General features: G+C 46.9%; 1 pseudogene; it reads left to right on the forward strand.

Moving 5' to 3' along the window:
* Window positions 1-694: 694 nt before the first annotated feature.
* Window positions 695-1,867, forward strand: LOC136466045 (uncharacterized; annotated as a pseudogene).
* Window positions 1,868-8,956: the final 7,089 nt, after the last annotated feature.

Genomic DNA, 8,956 nt, shown 5'->3' on the forward strand with positions numbered 1-8,956 from the left:
CCACATGGTTGAGGCACGGCAGGCCTCGCACCATCTCTGTGGCACTGAGCCGCTTCAGGGCCTCGAAGTGAAGGTGCACGAAGCGCTCATGCCACTGCCACGCCTTGTCACCCCGACGAGCAGTGAGACAGAGGGGTTGTGCCACCTGCACATTAAGGACGTAGAGTCGATTTGCGCTTCTAGATACCTTAGCGAGAAGGCGGCGACAGTGATCCCAAATCCTCATGACTCCATCCTCAACCACCACACACGAACCGTTCTCATCCAGCTGTCCTAAGCTGATGATGGAGTTCCTTAATGCGGGGATGTAGTAGACTCCGATGAGCAGTTTGTGCTCACCAGACATGGCGGCGAAGATGACGGAGCCGACGCCCTTGATCTCCACGCTGGAGGCATCCCCAAACTTGATGAAGCCTTGGACACTAGAGTCAAGCTCGATGAAGAACTTCCGTTGACCAGTCATATGATGGGTGGCGCTGGTGTCGAGGCACCACCCGTCAGTCTTGTCATTGCCGAAGCTATCGCTAAGGAGGGTGCGTGCTTTTGGCTCGTCAAGGTGGAGGAGAGCCGCTGCGACTGGTGCCGCTAGAGGTAGCTCGATGCTTGCATGTGTCATGAACAGAGCCGGCTCCTCCTTCTTCACCTGTGCAACGTGGGCCTAGCCGCATTGTGGCTGTCGACAGTCCTTGGTCCAATGGCCAAGCTAGCCACAGTTGCAGCAGGTGTCATCTCGTGCCAGCTTGTGCTTGCCGGTGGCACCACCCTAGGTGCCTCCACAGGCATCACCCTTGGCACGTCCTCGTGCCTCGGCCTGGGCGTCTCTGTGCGCCTTGCATGGCTTGCCATGCTTGCGCCCGCCTATCACGGAAGAAGGCTCCCCCTTCTTCCGGTCACCTTGGCAGGTAGCCTACTGCTCCTGAGTGAGAAGGAGCTTCCCACCAGTGGTGATGGGCCCCGAGAGAGAATGTGGCTTATCGCTGTAGATGACCTTGAGGCGACCTATCGCCTCCTCGATCGACATCATGGAGAGATCCAGCAGGGACTCGATCGAGCGAGCCATCTGCTTGTACTTCTCGAGGACACAACGAAAGAGCTTTTCGATGGCTCTCTCCTTGCCGTAAGTGTCATCGCCGAACTGCACCATCTTCTGCAACAGAGTGTTGAGACGGAGAGCAAAGTCATCAATGTCCTCACCTAGCTTGAAGGCTAGATTCTCCCACTCCTTGCGAAGTGCCTACAATGCAGACTTGCAAGCACAGTCGCTGCCGATGCGTGCTACAGCGATGGTGTCCCAAGCCTCCTTGGTAGTCTGCTTGTTGGTAAGCGAGAACTGCATCTCGGACGAGACTACAGCGATGAGGGCATCCAGCGCCCATTGATCCTGGTCATAGTCGATGTTGCCATACCGGACTGCCTCCCACATGTGCCACACCTAGAGCTTTACCCTCATCACCGTAGCCCACTCGACGTAGTTGGTCTTAGTGAGGGTAGACCACCCACTGCCGGGGCCGACATCCCTGACAACAGCCTAAAGCCCATGGTAACCATGATATCAATCCGAGGAGAGAGAGTCACACTGCCAGTGAAGGCCACGCTCTCCATCGACCTGTCCACCACCGTTGTCATGCGTGCCTCCTCCTAGAGTGCCACCACCATGCGCACCTCCTCCAGGGGTGCCACCGCCATGCGTGCCTCCTTTAGGAGCGCCGCTGGTGCGTCCGTGCCTATCTGGGCTGCCGCCGCGCTCATGGGCATGCGTGGCTACCCACTGCGCCACCCGCGCTCGCGCTGCCTCCCTCCCCAGCAGCTCGAGGTCCGCATTGACTCTGTCGTCAGCAGAAATGGAGCTGCTGATGCTACCATGTAGAACCTTGACCTCTGCTGCTGCCACACGCGCTGCATCTACTACCGCCGCTGCTTCCGCCTCTGCTCTGGCTGCTGCCAGCTCTGCCGCTGCTAGCCTCGACGCCCTTGCCACCACCGCATCGGTCTCTGCCACCACTCGCTCGTGTTCCTCTGCTGCGGCAAGTTTGCCCTCCTGCCAACGCCGCGTGCTCGAGGCGACCGAGCGCTGAGACTACCCTGCGGACATGATGCGCTACCGGGGGGCTACTACATGGGGAGAGGGCTGCTTTAGATGAGCTGCTGCTCATTTGCGCAGAGGGAGAGGAGTGAGCAAGAGCGGCCAGAGCTGCTGCTGCTCCCAGCTGGGGCTGTTGCATGGCTAGGAAAGGAGATGAGCAAGAGATGCTCAGGCTACAGGATTGTACGACTCCGATACCACTTGTCAGTCGCTAAATTCTTACTCTTAGTAGTAGCATAATTCTTACTCTCATAGAGAGAGGATGACACTAGGAGTTGGGGCAATTTTCTGGTTTATTTCTCACACAAATGTCATGCCAACCTAAGGGGTTGGGGATACATATTTATAGGCTGCTAGCCAGCCAAGCATATGCCAAGATGCTAAGCATATGCCAAGATGCTAGTCTTAGATGTTAAGATGTTGTCCTAGATGTTATCCTAGATGTTATTCCTAGATGCTTGTCCTAAATGCTGTCCTAGATGCTAGTGTCCTAGATGCTAGTCCAAGATGCTAGTCCTAACTGTAGCCCTACACAGAGACTTATCCATCAATGTAACCATCGACATGAGTACTAAAATAATCAATGGCGTCAGACTTTCCACATATTCAGTATGCATTAGTTTGTGTACGAACCTTTGGCCTTTTGAGCAAACAACTCCCCAACCCCCTAGACCACTCCCTCTGGTGTTCATGTCATTAACAACGTTTGTAGTCCTCTGGGGGCCAAATGCATCTTCAGTCTTGCCTCTACTAATCTGCATAAATTACAACAAGTTGCCAAATGTTGGTCATAATCTTGTGCAATACTTGTACAATTGCACGTTAGTCAAAGAGCATTGTTAATCACAAAAAAGCTTTGCAGGGGTTACTCCATGTTTACTCCTTCCAGAAGATATTAAATTTCCAAGAGAAAAATGACAGTACTGCATGCTGCAAACAAAACACCATGATCAAAATAGGAAAAACACTGTCTAACTAGAATTTCAAAGGCAATCAAAGACCCATGTGCCACAAAATATAAACGAAGAATTCAAAAGAAGAAAAATGTCCAATAGTTTGCCATTTTTTTGGTAAGAAAGTAACCCAGCTCTACCCACAATATGGCACACCAAATTATAGCAAACATCAAGATAGAGACAAGGAGGCATGACTTTGAACTGGTGCCACAACTAACACTTACACCAAAATATTTAAATCAAGATTCCAGGAATTTATGGGTGTGTTATATTTCCAATCTAGAACTTTCAAATATAATAACTTAGTTCTCTTTCATCAAGTTCACCATTTTTTATCTTTTTGCAATATAGTTTGTGAGACGAAATAAGTCACTCAATGACTATTTCTCTCAAAATTTTATAAAAGATTAATAACGATGACCTGGAGAACCCGCATCGCAAGCATGAAAGTGTTGAAAGTAATAATGACTATTGCCATGATTACAAGATTGTAAAGTTAGACCAATAGAAGAGGTAATATACTGATAAAAGAATGTGACAATGACGAGAGACACTCCTGTAGTCCTATCTTTCAGTATTTTATCAGCAACTACATAACTGGAATATAACTAATAAAACAGTGATTATTATATTAAAGATCCCATGTTAGGAAATAAATGCAGTAGCAAACGAACTCATATCTTTTGCATGTTTTTAGAGTTGTCATAGCTATTGGCTATGTTTACAAAATTTCAATTTTAACAGTATATAGGCAGGTAAAAAGAAAATCCCTTGATGTTGAATATTCAAGAGAAGTGTGTGTTACTTTGAGGAAAAGAAAGGATGAACCTTGCTTTTCTCAATCTCAGTAACTCGTTGCCTCATGCGATCCCTAGTTTCATTTATTTTGCTTTGCATGACGAGTTTGTACAGCTACTCTTCATGGCTCTCCATCTCACAATACTGTTTAACTTGAGCAACAGTAACATTTTCTTTGTTTCCAAGGGAAATGGCTTCATCAAAAGCAGAAGTGAGGTCAAATGCCGCCCGACAGACACCTTGCTCACAAAGGAGGGGGAGTATAAAAGGAAAATAGGCATCCAATGCCAGTAACAAAAATTAATAATATAGAGATGGCAAAAATAAATCCATATTGTGATGCCGACAACATGACTTTTGAACGGTATAAACTAGCCTTTGATGGTAGGAATATAACATAAAAACTGGGAACAGGATACCAGTTTAGAAAGCAGCCTTAGTGTCTCCAGGTCTTCAAGAATGTTACTCTACTTATTTGTGATGACTAGTAGGTATAAGGCTTCAATAGGCTGATAAACATAACGAACATTTTCAGTCTCAACATAAGTGTGTTGCTTTCTAGTTCCCATCAACTTCGGAAATGCTGCAAGTAGTCCCTCAATTCTGCTTTGAGACATATCAACAAATTGTCTTGAAACAAGTGCTGCAGTTTAAGAAAAACATAAACAACACATTATTTGCAATTAGAAAAAATCATCACACAAATACAGAAAAAATGTTGGTCGTAGCGTGACAAAAATTAAATGCATCAAAATAAACCTATAAATCTAATTAACAGAGCCTATTGCACAAAGTTGATTTAAGTGTCGTTGTTTTCACACGATTGTAGACCCACGGCTCATATACATGCTAATATGCTATATGAACAAAAAGTAAATACAATGCAAGTGTTCAGGGCAGATTTAATATATACATACGCTACAGCTACAAAAATTTAAAAGAGCGTTAAGTGTTTCAGAAACAGATATCATTAAAGAATCAACAATAATATTTAGAATCAGTAAATGGGCAATAACCAACTTACCTTTTCCAGACTTTGATACTACAGAGGCTGCAAGAACCACCTGTAATACATAAAATGGAAAAAGATTGAACTGTCAGATTGACATGGGATGCAATCAAGATTGCAGGAATAACGCATATCAATCACCATAATACCCTCTCAAAATGTCTAGACTCCATAACGACAAGTGAATTAGTTTATAAAAAGGGAAACACGATATAACGTTGAGTCAATCGATAATTCCAATTTCAATAGTTCTGTCACCCAGGAATAATCAAAGCTGAATCAGTGAGCTACTTGAACTGCAAAAGGAAAGGAATTAGTTCCACAAACAAAAGACAATGTACAATAATATAACAAAGCAGCTCGCAAGATGTGTATGAGCACAACATTCAGTACACAGAGAACCTAGTCACAAAGAATCAATGGGATTTAAATGTAGGTATCGTAAGTTGGTAAAATGCAATAAGATATGCCAAATGCGCAAGGGGAGACCATTTTATCACAAATGAAGGCCAAAAAATATTCCTAGGCCTCGGGGGAAGACAGGGCAGTGGCCTATAAAGTTTTTAAGAATCTTGATGACAACAAGCACGAGAATAACTGATCAGCATTTACCTCAAAACAATGAGGACTTGTGAGAATATTTTTTCATAAAAGCCTGTAATTTGAGTTTTAGCACAACTGATTTTTCTCATATTGTCCAGGTTTTACCATACATTAACCAAACCAGGTTTCAGCAAAACTGAATTTAATTATGTCATGCTGGTTTTATCATGCGCTTAACAGGGGCGGACCCAGTAAAGGACATCGATGTACACATGTACACCCAATAATTTTTGCAAAGCAATTGAAGTTAGTAGGCATAATACATGCATATATACCTGTAATTAGATTCAGATCTGATTACGAACAGTATGTTAGGGTTTGGGCGCACGGTTTTACCTACAAATTACGTTAAGGTTTGGGCGCATGGCTTCGCATAGTAGGAAGGGAGGACCAAGGGGAGGGAATACCTAGTGTCCTGGTGGTGCTCGTCGCCGGCCAAGGTGGCGAGTGGCGAAGTAGGACAGCAGCGATGATCGCGGGGACCCTGGGGCTGCAGAGGGCGGACGCCGCACCGGAGCTGGTCACAAGGACGCTGGGTCCCAGGTGGTGATTGACCGAGCACAGTCTCCTCTCCGGGGTTGCGACGCGGTGAGCGGATGGAGGAGATCATCCGCTAGCGAGACGAGTTCAGCGGTGGGCCAAGGGTCGAGCCAAGGTTAGAAAAAGCGCTAGGCGGGCTGGCCCAAGAGCCCAGACGGGCGGGCCATGAGTTTGGACATTGTGGTAACAAGTGACCATGGTGATGCCTACGTGGACCATGTCCCATACTGACATGTACTGTACGTGGGCGATTCCTCCATTCTGGCATGTATCATCTCATTTCGTGTCAAACTGCCCGGGAGGAGTTCGATCAACGCAAATGACAAAGGAGAGTTCCTAGGTCGGAATCCTTGCGTGCATGGCCAGATCTCTCCTAGTCTTGTAATAACTGGCCAACCGGACCCAAGAAGTGCATCATCGCAACCAGTGGCGGGGTGCTGGTCACGCCCTCGGCCTTGGGTCATTGCTCGTGCTAGGAGATCTAAAACCACCGATCCGACTAGCCAAGCAACTCATGCATGACCCCCACCACACCTGGCTGTTCCACCATTGGGAGGGGCCTATTACTTCTGGGGTTCCGCTGTAGTCACATGCATATGCACCACTAGACGCCCCACACACCTCCCTCATGGCTCGCGGGGAGGTGACCGCATGACACATCCAAAATCTAATACATCTTCTTCTTTTTTTGAGAATCAAAAGGCAACACATCTATCTATAAATTTCCAAATGGGCCACACGAAACGGGCTAGCACGGGCCCAGTGTGAAAAAGCACGGCCCTAGCCCAGTACGTTCCAGCCTCGCCCGTGCCCGTGCCTAGCCTGGCCCATAGCCGTGCCCGTGCCTAGGCTGAAAGGTCAGCCCGTAGTGCCGGCCCAGGCATGGCCCGTTCCAATAGGCAGCACGGGGCAGGCACAACTCACAGCCATCGGATCACGAAGTGGGGCGTGAGCCATTAGATCGCTGAGCGGCTGGGGGGTCCGGTATATAAGCCACCCAATGCGGCCGCTCTCCCCACTCCCCTCACTCGTAACCCTAGCCTCTCGCCCTCTCCTCTCTGGCTCTCCCTGCTCATTCTGTCGCTCGCCTGCTCCTCACTGCACTCATAACCCTAGCTCCTCACTGCACTCATAACGTCTTCACCACACTCATAACCTAGGCTCCTCGACGCCGTCACCATGGAGTCTTTCGGCGGGTAAGGGGTCAGTTTCGGTGGCCGGTGGTTCCTTCTTCTCCCTCTTCGCCCTCAATCTCCCTCTTCTCCCTTAGATCCGATGGTTCCTGCCCTCAATCTCTATCTGTTCCCTTATTCTTCATCCCTGAACGTCGATTGAGCCTCATTCTCGGCATCCTTGCCACATCTGTGTCATCTGTTCGTCATCCACATCGCTGGCTACCGCCACCTCTAGGGATCCGGTCTCCGTTGAGGTACCAGGGGTGTGTAATCGGTCTGTCTCATCGTCGTCGTTTATGGGGCTCTGGCCGTAGAGGTAAGGGTAAACCCTAACCCTAACCCTAACCCTCACCCAAACCCTAATCCCCAACCTAACCCTGCTTTTATCTATTGATTGTGGCAGCCATCGAGGAACCAGAGATGGTAGAGATGGCCCCAGGCGTCGGGCGACACGATGACAGGGAGTTTGACCACTCCTAGAACGATGAGCTATGTATGTGCGGGATGGCCAAAGATGATGAGGACGATGATGTCCACAAGGATGCTACCGTGCTCTTTGGCCATTCTGCTACTGATCCCCTTCCCGTCGATGACTTTGACCCCCCAATCGACGTGGCTGATGCCGATAGTGGCCAGAGCGAGGTTAGCCCTCTCGGTTCTAATCGCCCTTCCACATCTGCTGTCTAGGAGGAATTTGAGAAGCACTACAAAACTAAGAAAGGTAGAAAGATCAGGTTCGCTGCCACTTGCCTTCATTGCCATAAGCGCTACTCTACTTATTCTGCTCATGGCACTGGGCATCTTACTCGACATCTTGCTAAGTGTCCTAAGAAACTTGAGAAGTCCCAGGACATGACTCAGACTCATATTGCTTTTAATTCTGATGGTTCTATTTGTCGTTGGGAGTACAGTGCTGAGGTAGCTCGTGTTGAACTTGTTTGTATGCTTGCTAGATTGGACCTACCTCTTATGATTGGTGAAACTAAGGCATTTAAAGATTATATTAAAACTGCTCATAACCCTAATTTTTCACCTGTCTCTAAGCAAACCACTGGTAGAGATCTGTTTAAATACTACAATGAGAAACGTGATAAAGTAATGGTCTATTTAAAGAATAATGATGTTTCATCTGTTGCTATTACCTCTGATATATGGTCTGGAAAGGCTAAAGAAGATTATTTATCTGTTGTGGCTCATTTCATTAATGCTGATTGGCAATTAGAGAAAAGGGTACTTGGTTTAAGGTTGATTGATGTGTCCCATAATGCTGAGAACATTGTTGAGCGTGTTGCATCTGTCTTTGCTGAGTATGGTATACTTAACAAGGTTTTTTCTATAACTTTGGAAAATGCATCTGTAAATAAAAATGCTATGGATAAACTAAAACCTATACTTAAAGAATATTTGGGTTCTGATCTATTTTTGCATCAATGATGTGCTTGTCATATTATTAACCTGATTGTGAAAGAAGCACTGGCTGCTGTGAATCCTCTCATTGAGGATTTTAGAACATCAATCTCTTTTATGAACTCCTCTAATCAAAGAATTGCTGCATACAAGAGTTATTGCATTGCTAGTGGTGTTAGACCTAGGAAGTTTGGATTAGACATGGATATTAGATGGAACTCTACCTACCTAATGCTTAAGCACTTACTGCCTCACAAGAGTACTTTCAGTAAGGCCAATTACCCTAGAGGTCCAGGTAGTGGTTTCCTTTTGACTGATGATCACTGGTGAAGGGTCGAGATGGCGGACTAGAGGGGGGGGTGAATAGTCTTTTCTAAAATTAATC

Source organism: Miscanthus floridulus, chromosome 7, assembly GCF_019320115.1.
Source record: "Miscanthus floridulus cultivar M001 chromosome 7, ASM1932011v1, whole genome shotgun sequence".
NCBI classification, from domain to species: Eukaryota; Viridiplantae; Streptophyta; class Magnoliopsida; order Poales; family Poaceae; genus Miscanthus; species Miscanthus floridulus.